Source organism: Cupressus sempervirens, chromosome 1 (genome assembly GCF_028749045.1).
Source record: "Cupressus sempervirens isolate cs-2001-9-10 chromosome 1, ASM2874904v1, whole genome shotgun sequence".
Lineage (NCBI taxonomy): Eukaryota > Viridiplantae > Streptophyta > Pinopsida > Cupressales > Cupressaceae > Cupressus > Cupressus sempervirens.
In genome coordinates this window covers 243725405-243738305 of record NC_143118.1, presented here as the reverse complement: position 1 = coordinate 243738305, position 12901 = coordinate 243725405, and the positions used below count along the sequence as shown (strand labels likewise).

At 33.5% G+C, this 12901-nt stretch overlaps 1 pseudogene across 1 annotated transcript; it reads right to left on the bottom strand.

Moving 5' to 3' along the window:
- Positions 1-6951: 6951 nt before the first annotated feature.
- On the bottom strand, positions 6952-12458 carry LOC149577073 (putative LRR receptor-like serine/threonine-protein kinase At1g67720; annotated as a pseudogene). Its single transcript, XR_016363981.1, has 15 exons — positions 12362-12458; positions 11725-12268; positions 11171-11640; positions 10578-10704; positions 10414-10485; positions 9546-9614; positions 9277-9348; positions 9110-9184; positions 8836-8996; positions 8529-8737; positions 8309-8434; positions 8156-8228; positions 7870-8059; positions 7654-7786; positions 6952-7546 (listed from the first exon to the last, which is right to left on the bottom strand). The product of XR_016363981.1 is annotated as a putative LRR receptor-like serine/threonine-protein kinase At1g67720 (transcript).
- Positions 12459-12901: the final 443 nt, after the last annotated feature.

Sequence of the window (12901 nt, the reverse complement as noted above, 5' to 3'; positions counted from 1 at the left end):
TGGGTGTGCTAAGATAGTGATGATTTTAGAAGAGGCCTTTATTTATGGCACTACTTTTAGTGAAGAGATGGTAATCATAATTTGTAATGGGAAGAGGAAAGTTGATACTCCAAAAAAAACTTAGGGATATTCTTCATACCACCCAAGATGGGCTTCTAAATTTCAAGACAGGGAGTTAATGAGATGTCATAGGGATTTGATAATATGGCCACTTGATCTTAACTTAATTGATATGATTTCCAAAAGGCCTTTATTTATTTGGGGCTCTATTAGTTATAAATGTTACTACATGATTTGCAAAGGTTTGTCTATGGTTTTCACTAAAAATATGATTAGTCATGTGAATAAAATGATGACTGAGCTTAATTATTGAGATGAGGAGTTGGTTGTTGACATAGATGATGATGAGGTTATGGAAGGGGAAATTTGAGACATGAACTATCAATAATTGAGAAGATTATTAGGGATGGAAAAGTGGTTACTTATTCAATTTATGGAAAGTATTGAGGGCCATGACGAGATGGTTACTTAGAAATTTGTTGATTCCTGGAAGAAGCATTGGGTCAACATTGACAAGGTCACTTTTGAGGTCATAGAAGAACTAATATACAATGCCACTGGCCTCACGTTGGAAGGAAAGTCCTAGAGGAAGTAGCCTAGAGTTAAAAGGGAAGTTAGCCTCAGGAGTTTCTTCCACTTTCATGAAGCCCCAGGTCACTTCCCGAGTGGATTTTCTCATAAGAAGCTTCCAGAGACATGGAATGTGGTCTACAATGTTATAATGCACTATGTCATCCTAGAGGATAGAGTTAAGGTTTTCTATTACTACCATTTCTCTATTCTAAATCATTTTCAAAACAAAGATTGTATTTCTTTTCCTTTTCTCCTACTACACTCCATGGAAGACTATGTTTGGAATATAAGGAAAAAATGTAAGGAGGGAAAAAATTACACGGGCTACCATTTATCCTTGATGTTTCATTTATTTAAATTTTATAAAGGCCTCCACCCTCAAATTCTAAGCATTTTTCATCCTCCTCTGAAAATAACATTACACAAAGCTCGTCTCCCCCTCCTAAACCCATCCAAAGAGGACCCCCCAACCATGGCCAAGAGAATTAAGGAAGAGAAAATCAAAGTTATAGATGTTGAAGAAAATAGAGCCATGAGTAAGGGCACAAACTCATCAAGCAAGAAGCTAAGAGTAAAAATTCCCTCAACCAACCCTGCCATACCCAAACTGGACAACTCTAGGGAAAATTTTGGGCCTCGTTCCAAATGTAAGGCCACTAGAAGGAACTTTGGGGAATAGGAAGAAGAAGAACGTAAAGTGAGTATAAAACCAAAAATATGGAGGAAGCTGACCCTTTTCACCCCAAGGTTTCTGACATGTTTAAAATTGTTACTCTGGATTCCAGAAAGCCTGATAATGTTGAGCATGACACATTCACCTCATCGGTTAAGATGTGAACTCTAAGTAGCCAAGCCCAGGTGGAAAGCACCGAGGGAGAAAAAGAGTTTAGGCATGAGAAGGGGGGAGACCACACTCAAAAAAAAAAGTATGATAAAAAATGAGAACACAAAGAAGGGGAACCAAGTGGTGGAGAAACTGGAAAAGTCAATTGTAGAGTTAGTTAAATAGAATGAGGGCCTAGAGGACAAGTTTGATAAGGTGGCTAATTTCTCAGTTCATGTCATGTAGTTAGCAGCCACTATGCTCTACCTATTACAAACCAACAAAGACTGGGGGACCGATGATAAGGAGGTGGAGACAAACCTCACCCTATATGGCTTTCTAGTTGATGACTAGCTTTCATTGTTGCTAGAAATTTTGTGGAACCATTGACAATTCCCTTGTTGGCATAGTTATGTTTTGTTTCATTTATTATGATGCTTAGTTATACTTTGAGCCTTTGGGCCCCTTTTGGTTTTTATCTTTGGACTGATGGTAGGGCCAATATTTATTTGATGGCCATGATTTTGCATATTGTTAAGACTCTTGATGCTTATGGTAGTATTTGCTTTACTATTATGGTTGTTGGTGGTTTTTTGAAATTTCAAAAGGGAGTGGGATAGTCTTTTGGTAGTAAATACCAAATGATCTCTAGACAATTGTTCTTTTTTCTTATGATTCAACCCCCATTTTGGCTGCTTCTTAATTTCAAAAACTTTAAATTGAAAGAAATATTCAAAGAAATTTACATAATCAAAAAAAGTATGGTTCAACTAATTTTTAGGTTGAATAAATGAATAAAACTATACAAAGTTGCAAAAAATCCATAGTAAAACTTTTGTGATATAATACAAGGTGAAAAGGAAAATGTAAATAGTAGGGTTACAAGCATTTGAAAGCCAAAAATAGATGTTATTCTAGAAAATCATACACTAGCCACCAAAATAATTATTTAAAAAATGCCTCCAACCCTTAAAATTGTGTCTTATGAGTCCAAACAAGAAAGTCACAAAAGAGGGGAAAACTATTGAGGAAATTGCTCAATTTCAATCTAGAAAACCAACATAAGGACATTGCAACATTTTTTGTCATAAAATTGTAAGAAATATTGGCATGTTACCTAGTTCAAAGTTGACGTTGAAAAGAAGACTCTAACAATGAGGATTGTTTCTTGTATTGCCCATGGACTAGAGATGCACACACAATTACAAGGAAGGTAGCTTAATGCATTAAACAAAGATCAATGAAAAAAAAATTGAGGCATTTTTCCTCTCTTCTATTGTTCTAGTATGAGGTTCATGAAAAAGACACATACATGATGTCAAGAAATTGTTCCTCTCTTTCATTCTCCTAGTACTAGGTACATGTAGGACACATGTTGAAACCTTAGACATGGTGTTAAAAGTATGGCATTATTCTTCACCAAAAAATGAAAATACCACTAGTTAAAATTGATGGGGCAATTGAGAAAATAGGAATTAAATTGGGAAAATTCCAATTTAATAATCTTGAATATTGTTCAAACAAAAGGTTATAAAATCTATTACACTATTTCCAAGAAATAAACCAATAGGAAAGAAGCATCCAAAAACTATAGTCTCCCACCTTAAAGACGAGGACTAAAAATGCAATTATGTTGATTAACAAATAATAGATGATTAGTAAATACAAAATTATAGAATTTCATAAAAGTGATGTTTCTTATAATTTAAACACAATCTTTAGATTTAGTATGGTACCTTATTTTAGAGTGCTTAAAATCATCATTATTATAATAGTTAATCATAATTTTGATTAGTTTTGGACAATTATTTATATTTTATTTACTTTAATACTCTTTTATGAATCATTATTTTTAGTATCTCAAATTTAATGATAGCTAGATATGAATGAATAAATTAGCATATTTAATTTATATGGTATCAAATATATTGTGAAAATGATGTTTTGATAATATTATAATTGAAGAGCTTATAATACATCACTATTTTAGGACTTGAACTATTTTGTATAGTTTGTGGTGTTTTTTATATTAATAACGGTGAAAAATGGGTGATTGACCCAGTAGAAACAACCATAGTGAAAGAAACACTATAAGATGATAGACAACTCACTAGCTAGGAAACAAAAACATCACATCAGCCACCCATTAACATCAAAAACAATTATCTATGAGAATTTTCCCATCTTCTATCAAAACCTTTGTAGTCAATCTAATGTTGTACAAGTAACTAGCAAGAACAATAGAACTAAAAGAACTAACAGTATCAAATTTCGTATAAAATGTTTTCATTTTGGTCATGCAAGACCAAAGCTTAACCATCTTTAAAATAGTGGAAAATTTGACACAGAATGAGGCCAAGCCATCATTCTTTCTTCTCATAAGGTGGGGGGGAGGGTTGGTTTCTCCAACAACACATCTAGTCAATCATCTAAAAGGAACCTATAGATTTTCTTGGAACTCTCATCCTCCTCCTTTACCTTACCTCCCATCCTCTCCTATTGAAGAAGCTAGAGAATAGTTGTCATGGAATGCATCACAATCACAAAAAACTTTGCTGTGTAATTATGAACCTTAGGTTCAAATCAATGATTTCATTCTTCTATTTTTCTATCTCAATCCAAAATTTCTTCAATTAATGATTTCATTCTTCTATTTTTCCATTTCATTAAGCATTTTTATCCAAATTGGGGGGTGGGAGGGGTAGTTGAATAGGGGGGTAAGAAGGAGTAAAAGAAGTTGGTGGTTGAATAGGGGGTTTCTTCAGAGGAGGGGGAATAGGAGGGGTCCTCCTGAGGAATCCTAAGGGGGCAAGTAGGAGTCGTGAGAGAGTTGTCATTGGTGCCTAGATTATCATTCTTAATTGTGAGATCACTCATGCCCATACTAAAGATAGCCAAAACATGGGTGTCTTTTTCATAGGAGGCTTCTTTAGTTTCTTGGGGTGTTTCCTCCTCTTCCTCAATGTAAAAGTTCCTCCAAGCATTCTACTTCTATCTAGCATGGGTTATTTCTTTTACCACTCCCCTTAGACTTAGAAACCAAATCTATCTCTTCTAGGTTCTCTTGTTCTTCCTCCCATTTTTTCTTTTTGAGTATATTGGCAATTCTAGTAGATCTTTTCCTCTACCTAGAGGAATCAATTCCTATCTCACCAAAGTCAACAACAAGCTCCATCTTAGGTTTAAAAGACACTATGGGTTTCCCACCACTAGTTGAAGGGGAGTACTAGGAAATAACTAGGGCTAAAAGAGGTGAAGAGATAAGTGGTCACCGCAATAACCAGAGGACACCCAGTTTTAATTTGTTGGTGGCTACTATCACACATCCCTCTTCAATGTTCTTTTTCTCATGTTTCCACTTTGCAGATTTAAAATCATTTGACCTAAAATTGTGATGAGTAACCACTATGAAATTTACATCGAGTAAAGGATCTAAAAGTACTAATCCTCATTCTATTTCTCTATGAGTGGAACTTGCAAATATCCAATGCCTTTTATTTTTTCCAAACTACTGTAATTTCTTATCGAGAAATTCACTAGATCTCTATTGCATTTAGGTTTTGAAAGCATGCATAATCAGATTCCCACCCACACTATGCTACTCCATCACAACACATACTGCAACACGAGTTAAATTATACAAGAGGTTGGGTTCATCATCCATGCACCTTAAGTTTATTTATCCATGAGTTTTCTTGCACTTCCTTGCCTACATTGGCCACCTCAAGCATATTATCTTTTCTCTTTGTTATCACTAACAAAGACCTTACATGTTGTGTTGATCTCTTTAATATAAAGGAATTTAAAAGGGCTTTCTTATAATTCAAGATATCGGATGTTAATTTTTGGGCTACTTATAGTAAGAGTAATATGGGACTATTAAATACAATTCCTACTAGGAAGCGCCTAGTTGTACTGCAAACTAGGAATAAATACATTATCTCCTTTTTGAGATTTTAACTTCTGTTGTCCCTTTGAAGAGAACAATTTCTCCACCACTAGGCCAACTTAGATAGTAATAAATTTGATAGTTGACACTAAGCAAAAAATCTAATTATAATAAAGGTATATTTTAGAGGCTAATATTTGTCAATTGGCTAATTTTAGAAAAATTTGGCCTGTAATTTGGCTAAAAATTTATGATTTAACGCAACCTAAATCACCATATTTTTATAAATTTTAGCTCTAAAATATTTTAAATCATTCAATAATTTATTTTATTTCAAAATGTATATTCAAAGATTCACCATAATATTTGATATATGATTACATTTGATTCACCTAAATATTGTATATTATTGGAGAAATTAAAATTAGTTCACCTACAATTATCATAATTATTAGTTACTTTAGGGATATATCACCAATATTTAGTTTTCACTATTGATTTAAAATATAATGTAATGATCTTCATAATATTCCGTAGGTTAAAAAAATATTCAATTTTTATTTGTAATATTCTATGGTGATTAATGAAATTTCTATTATTATTGAGATTCACCATTATTTTCTATACAAGAATTATGATTCCAAATAATCACCAATAAAAATAATATTTAAAATAAACTTCTTGAAAGATTCGTGAATAGAAATAATTTTATTGTTGAAAATAATGAAAGATTTGCCAATATTTTATATCTCTTTTTGGAGGGAGTTTCTTAAAGATTACCTTGAAATTTATAACCATTACTTAGATAGAAGGACAACTTTTGAAAAAGGTTAAAGCACTTACCCCATACTTAACAACATGACTTACTAGATAAAATAGGAAACAAAAATGGAGATAAGAGTTTGACCAATCTATAATATTAACACTCTAAAATATTTGACCATTAGTATCAACTAGTCATCCATCACTCACTGGTGAAGATTTATTTGCAATAAAACCTCTTCATAATCTCCTATCTTTATTGTAACATCATATTATTTTATGTACTTTGCAAGCGAGTTTCAAAATCCTAATTCTTATACTAAGTAAGTTTTCTCTTGCTATAGTGTTTCCATCTTGCATGTAGCAATTAATTCTAAATCCAACTCATCCCCATTTAGGATGATTCCTAATACATTAATTGGATTACAATTTTCTCACTTTTATCAACAAGATTAAATCAAATCATGGGTTTTACTACCATATATCTTCACTTAGTAAGATCCCAAGGATATTTTCACACGCCCAATAATTTATATTATAAAATCAAACATCAAGGCAAGTGTCGATATAGAGGTATAGAAAGGTTATCAATTTCAAGTTCATTTAAGAGGTCAAAATTCATTGAGATAATTTACTTTTATATACGTATAGATGCAAAGAGCATAGATATAAGCACATGAATGACTTAAGTGTACCTACATGCTTTAGACTTTTAAATAATGATTATTTCAACTAATTCATCTTAGAACTAGTTTTAAAAATGTTTCAATGTCAATGCCTTTATTGGCTAAGCCCATATTTTCTAACTTACTCATCAATCATTTAGCAACATCTATTATTATAATTAGAATAACACCTAATTAATGCTAAATATCATTATTTTGTATAATTGTACATTTATTCAATACTCTAATTGATCCTAATGATTTCTTTCATATTAAATTGTTTCAAATAACAATTTAATCAATATACTTGAAATGTAATATTTCGCTTCCATTAGCTAAAGACATCTTTGAAAAATGATTTCAAAGCAGTATAGTTATGCTGCTGGGTTCCTGTCCTACTCCCTAAGATTTTATGACCATGTTACTTAAAATTCGACAAATATGTATTTACAGTTTTTGTACACCGCACTCAATTTAGGACACTCTTACCTATTCCAAACCTATTTGTTATTGGGAACTGGAGAAACTGGCAGTGGACGTGAGTGAGAGTTCATCTGGAACTTGATAATTCTCTTCCTCAAAAGTCACAATTTCCTTGATCTCCACCACAACCTCACTAATGCTCGGTCTATCGGACGGCTCACTTGCGATGCATCTGCTGCTTAGATTGGTCAAATGGGTGATGGATTTCACATTGTAACGCTTGCCCAGCCTTTTGTCAACTATTTCTTCAATGGGAGCGTCATCTTCATTTGCTTCCGTATATGATGCAACCTGTTTAGTCAAGCATTAACCCACTCTTTCAAGCTTTTGTACTAAAAGAAGGCTGCAATGGGCATTTTGTTTTTCTTGTTTGGCAAATGATCAGTCAGATATCTTACCCATTCTGTCAACAATATTTTCTCTGTGGAGAATTTTGGGTCTATGGGTTTCCTGCCACATATAAGCTCCAATAGAACGACTCCAAAGCTATACACATAACTCTTATCTGTCAACATGTGGGTTCTATAATACCTGCCGTTGAAAAAGAACAATGAATCACTAGTGAAATAACAAAGATTAAATAGTGAATTTTGTAGACTTCAAGAATTACGTACATTGGATCTAAATATCCAGGAGTTCCTTTTATAGTTGTATTTATTTGAGAAGTTTCTCCATTGCCAGTCACTCTTGAAAGACCGAAATCAGCCAGTTTTCCATTCAAATTACTGTCAAGAAGAATGTTGGACGTCTTAACATCCCTGTGAATTATTTTTGGAGTGCAACCCACGTGCAGATATTCCAGCCCTGCAAATGTTTTTAGTTAAATAATTAGTAAACATCATTTCAAAAACAATTCCTTGAGGAATTGATATTTACTTGAAAATGAACTTTGAAATAAACCTTGTGCCGCATCCAAAGCTATTTTAAGCCTGGTTTTCCAGTCCAGTTGGGAATATTTAGGTGCCTCTGAATCTACAAACAAAAAGCACATGATGTTTTTGTCATCTTTCATTTCTACTATCCTTTGTTGGAATGAAAATAGTAAAATTTATCATAGAGAATATCACTGAGGGATCCTCCAGACATATACTCGTAGACAAGCATCAGGTCTCTAGATTCATTGCAGTATCCTAGAAAGGAAACCAACTTCTTATGATTGATTTTTGACAGAAGATCAACCTGTTCATAAAGTTGAAATTAAACGCTAATATATCTCGAATAGATGAGAAAAGGAAACGAACTAGTACTATAATATGGGTGTAAGCATACTTGCCTCATTTAAGAATTGTTCGATTCCGTGCTTGGAGAAAACAGAGAGTACTTTTACAGCTATTTGCTTCCCCTCTTTCAATACACCCAGGTAAACATTTCCAAACGACCCTTGTCCGATTTAACGGGTAAAATTTTCTGTCGCCGTCGTCATTGCCTCTAGCGTAAATGCCCGAGATTTTGAAGAGTTTGCTACATTAACCATCAAATAATCTGCATTTTGTTTGATTTTCATAGATCATGAGAACGGTAGACTAAGATTTAATTTCATTCTCACATTGAATTATTGATAACTGTGTGAAAGAACCTACCGAGAGGGCTTGGTTGAGCACATGCACTTCTAAATTTCAGTTGATAGATGACGATACCCACTAAAATGGCAGTTGTAATGAAGGCTCCCGCTAATCCAACAGCGATTGACGGAAAGTGATGACGACACTCACGCTTTGTCCGGCAAAGGTGTTTGTTGCCGCTGAAAGTCATGTTAAAGGCCTAGAATTTATTTATTTATTTTTTAAATTAAAATTTTCAAAATTGGAAATTTATAAATTATGTAAAAATAAACTGCAATGGATATAAAATTACTGGATTGTAAAATTTATTTTTTTATTGAGAAGTTGCTGTGGAATGACACCCTTGAAATCGTTGTTGGATATATCTCTGTCACAATGTCAAAACAAAATAACATTTAATAGTTGTGATTTTTTTGTGTAAAGATGAGTGAAGTGTAGCAAAGGATGACAGATACATACACTTCTTTTAGGCGAGGTAGTTTAGATAGCCAGTCTGGAACTTTATCAGATAAATAATTATTTTGAAGATGTCTGTATACATACATCAAACATAGTAATTGTAAATTTGTTTAACTTTTAGATATGCTCTACTTTGTATTTATAGTCACAATAATTAGAAATATTTCAAACTATTTTAATCAAATTAATAATATATTTTTAATAGAATGTTTACAAAGATAAAAATAAAGTAAAATTGAAAGAGATAATTGAAGATTTGGAGTACTCACAATGTCTCTAACTTGGAGAGATTGGTCAAATTAGGCAACTTTCCATTGAAATCGTTGTTGTTGAGTGATCTAAAAAGAATGAATGGCATATATATGAAGTCATGAGAGGTTTTATATTATAGGGAAGTCAATCAAATATTCTAAAAGATCTTTGAATCCAAAACTAAGAGGAGATAGATAAAACTTAATATTTTATCTTGCACAATTTTTAAGAGATTAGGTGGAAAAAATGAATAACACATTATTGGTGTATCCAACTATTATTTAAATTATTCTAAAATTAACACTGAGCTCCAATTTATTTTAAACATAAACTTAATTAAACATTAAAAAAGAATAATATTCCAAAATTTATTCAAAAAAATTGACCAACATATATATTATCTTTTAAGAGAATTTATAATTAAATAAACAAATATATGATTATGAGAAATAACATAATAAAACTGAAATAAATTTTTAAAAAATTTCAAAAATTTTATATATATATATATATATATATATATATGACACATTAAAAATTGAGCTATCCTCTCTAGAAATTGTATAGTTGACTAATTTCGAAAATATCAAAAACATCATAGACTTTTTTCTGAAAATTTTAATATTTGATCTTCATCATAGTTTATAGTAAAAAACAATAAAAAAAGTTATGAAAAACATAAATTTAGCTTGTTTTGTCTTCAGTACATTTTGTACTGACTTTGTACGACTATGACAAGCAAAATAAAGATGGTAAAATAATAGCATACTTTTAATCGACACTCTGCGGTCGTAAATTAATAGCATACTTTTCAATGATGCTAAACAAGGAGTGACTACCTACTTGATTTCCTAATCACACCAGAATTAAGAGGTTGAGGCTTACAATGAAACGAGTTCCGTTAACTTTCCGAAACTTGGAGGTATGGGTCCTGTAAGGTTGCTCGCCGACAAGTTTCTGCGTGGACAACACAGTTAAAACCAAATTCAGCATTCCTTCAACTGTCCGATTTAAATGGAAAAGAAGAGAATACTGAAAAGAAAACTTACATTGCAGAAATCCTGACAGTTTTGTTGACATTACTACAGAGGATTCCCTCCCACGGTAAACCAAAGCAAGGATCCCGACTGCTGTTGTTGAAAAATAACGCTTTCCACACCTCTATCAGTGCATTGACTGCAGTTTCGGCAGTAGGAGATTCTTAAATGAGGTATATAGAGGTACTAATTCAGTATTTCAATTCCTACATCTAAATCTAGAAGTGAAATATTAAAAAAAATTAATAAGGAGATCAGAACAGTCTATTGATGCTCAATCAGCACATCCTCTCAAAAAAAGGGGTTGCAAGTAGAGTGGGTTTAATCATGGAGAAAACTCTGTAGTTAAGCGCGCTCGAGCTGGAGTAGTACTGAGATGAATGACCTCCCTGCTCGAGCTAGAGTAGTATTGGGATGGGTGACCTCGGGGAAGTCCCAGTGCTTCGCCTATGTGACTATCACCTAGATCCAATGAATGCTAAGTTGTTCTATTTGTTATCATGAGAGATGGATTCGTGTGAATCACTACTAATGAAATATGACTCAATGAATTGGACTCAAAAACCACACTGTTAAATCCTAATAGCAGTATCACAAATTCTTACCGTCATCTCGAAAAGTTGCATTCTTGGAGGCAACAATACTGTACATCTCAGCAGCATTGATTATAGGCCTGTGAAGAGAGGTACTAATTGGTTCCAGACTCACAATTGGACCTCTGGTTCCTTCATATATCAAGGCCACCTCTGTGGCAGAAAAAGTGGCTTTCTTCAGATCAATTGTTTTCTTGGCACTTTTGGTTATATTACTAATTCTAACTGATAAGGATCCTGCTTGTGATGAGTCGAGTTCTGCAAAATACAGAAGTACAAGGGCTTTTCCCGTCGGGGATTCTCCAAAGTTGAGATCTATGCCTTCAGAGCCGTTTGCACTGCCGACGACGGCCGTCTTCATTACATTTGACGGAGGAAAGTTTTTGGTGTTGCTTACTGAAATTGCTTTGGTAACATTCACAATATCATATCCACTAGGGTCCCAAGAATACCAGAAGCGATCGAATGGGTCTTCGGGATACCTGATTAATTGATTACATAATAACCATCAAAATAGAAAAGAATTTCAAGGAGAACATTAACGGTACAAAAGGGACAACGTTTACCTGGTTGTGTTTTCTTCAGGCCCCAAATTATCCCTTTCTATTAAATCCAACATAATTCCTCGCTTAGCCATATCGTACATGCCTTGCTGAAGACGTCTCAACTCAATAGCCGAGATGAATGGATCATCACAATCCGAGGTTCGGATCAAGCAGATATGCAACACACTATCTGCACTCAAAAAGATTTTCTCCACCTGTACTTCTGGGTAACTGTAAAATAGCACTTTATCCATGTAGAGCATATCGACGGTCTCCACAGAGTAATTGAAGCCTCGAGATCCAGTAGAATTAGCATCCAGAAACGATAGTCTCAAGAGGTGGGGCACATTCGGGGTGAGGGGCAATTCGTAGCAAACCTTCTTAAGAGGCTCGGGAAACACTCGAAGGCTGCCCCAATAAAAAGCGGATCCCTCGTACTCTTCACTGTAGTATGATTCTGCTTTCTCACCGAGGTTGTGTATGAAGTTGTCATCTAAAACCCATGTAATATTGGTCTCACTATCAGTGTAATTCCCTTTTCCCCCACAATCGATACTCAGAAATCCTGTTGACTTGCAAGCCCATGTAAAACATTAAACCCTAAAACAAAGAAACCAAAGTAACAACATTAAAACAAAACAGTGGAGGAAAATAATACCTGGCTGAGCGTTAGCAAAGAGTGTGCAGCACAAGAGTAAGAGAAAGAGGAGCAGACTCATGACGCCTATGTATCTACTGCAAGCAATAACTTCCATTGTTCGCATATTTTTCAATAACTTCTATTTGTTCACATATTTGACATGAAGCAATGCTGACGATATGGTGCCATTCTTATGACCCAGTCAAATGTACACCACTCAAATTCTACGTTGTGCGATCTTGGTCAAGCTTCACCTAAATATCGTAGGCCGTACATAACTATTATTCATATTATATGTTTTCTACAGTTGGTCAAGCTTCACCTACACATCCGAGTTGACCACATACAATTATAATTATTATTAACTGTTATCAGTTTTCTACAATTTATTAGAATTTTAACAATTAATAGCTTTTTTTGTTTAGATTGGGTGTGAGCTTTTAATATCAACAATCACATTCTTTAACTCATAATCACAATTATTATTATTATTTATTAGTCAAATTTTACATGTTTTAATTCAAATTTTACATGTTTAAACTCAAATTGTACATTTTA